This window comes from Parasteatoda tepidariorum, chromosome 5 (genome assembly GCF_982258835.1).
Source record: "Parasteatoda tepidariorum strain Cologne lab strain chromosome 5, Ptep-v5.0, whole genome shotgun sequence".
Taxonomy (NCBI): domain Eukaryota; kingdom Metazoa; phylum Arthropoda; class Arachnida; order Araneae; family Theridiidae; genus Parasteatoda; species Parasteatoda tepidariorum.
In genome coordinates this window covers 106,977,457-106,979,282 of record NC_141759.1, presented here as the reverse complement: position 1 = coordinate 106,979,282, position 1,826 = coordinate 106,977,457, and positions in this window count along the sequence as shown.

Sequence of the window (1,826 nt, the reverse complement as noted above, 5' to 3'; positions counted from 1 at the left end):
TACTCTGAGTATTAAATTTGTTTTTAGATATATTGATGACTTAATTATCTTTAATTTCCAAGATTTTACGGTTTTATTGAGTGATATATACCCTGAGGAATTAATCTTACTTCGTAATCATGATGATAATATTAATTTCAATTTTTTGGATTTGGGTATTATGAAAGTTGAAAATATCTGCTTTGTTGATTTATACGATAAAAGAAATGATTTTAATTTTAATATTAATAAACTAGTTACTTGGAATTCTAATGTTTCTAGGAGCATCTATTTAAATACCACTTTTAATGAAATGAACAGAATTAAAAGAATATGTAGTAATATTTATTTATCCAAAATACAAATCGATAAACTCTTTCAAAATCTGATAAAAAACAATGGATACCCAACTAATGTAATAAAATTTTATATAAAATCATTGAATTAATCGTATATTTTGGTGGATATATTTTCTAAACATTTTTTTGTTAATTTTTATGATTTTCCCATGTGCAAATCCATTTCAGGCCAAAATTCATTGCCAAAATTATTTACTAAATAATTTCTTTGTTAATTTATGTAATTTTTCCATGTGCAAATCCATTTCGGGCAAATCCGTGGCTATAATTATGTACTAAAATTTTTTCTTTGTTAATCTTTCCATGTGCAAATCCATTTCGGGCAAATCCGTGGTTAGAATTATTTACTAAAAATTCCTTTGCTAAATAATTTCCCTTGATAATCTATACAGTTTTTCCATGTGCAAATCCATTTCGGGCAAATCCGTGGATAAATTGTTTGCTAAAAATTTCTTTATTAATTTATACAATTCCATGTGCAAATCCATTTCGGGCAAATCCGTGGTTAAAATTATCTGCTAAAATTTTTTCTTTGTTAATTTTTCCATGTGCAAATCCATTTCGGGCAAATCCGTGTTAAAAATTATCTATTAAAATTTTTTCTTTGATAATTTAAATAATTTTTCTATGTACTAATCCATATCGTGCAAATCCGCGGCTAAAATTATTTACAAAGCAGGCAATTTATGTTTCTCTTTTCTATTTTATATTTTTTCTTAAATAAACATCTATCTTCTAAAACTATTTATGATCAATTTTTAAAATTATCCAGTATAATATTACCTTGTGCACATCCATTTCGGGCCCATCCTTGGTAACTAACAAATCAAAACTCAGAATAACAAATCACTTCAGCAGTGCAGTAAGAACGACACTTTAGAACCCTTTTGTTACACTCAATTTGCGCTTTTGTTTTCATCTTTTGTTTTCATATTTTGTAATCTGGCAATCTTTCTGCGAAAACATTTTTAAATCATTCTTGAATAATAACTGTCCAAGTAAGTTGTTATGATTTTGCTACTCGCTTTATAGTCCCCCCTTTTTAATGTTTTTTATTTTATTTTTTATTTTATTTTATTATCTGTTTTTACATGTTATATTTACTTTTTACGTAGTTATTTAATAAAAATTTTTTTGAGTGCTCCTCACACTATTGTATTAATATATTTTGCTTTGGCTTTATTGATACAATATCAGAAAGCACTCTGTTTTGCGGATATAATCGTGTGGGCTGAAGAAAAGATTATATCTTTTTTTTTCCGGCTTTTTTTCCGGTTTTTTAATTAACATTTCACTTTTTTTTTTTTTTTTTTTTTTTTTTTAAAAATAAAATATTGTTTGTTGTTTTTTTTTTTTTTTACTTATTATTTCCCACCCCCTTTTTTTTCATATGTCTATAATTTTTCTTTGTTTTATTCTTCATTTTGAACTTATATATATATATATATATATATATATATATATATATATATATATATATATATATAT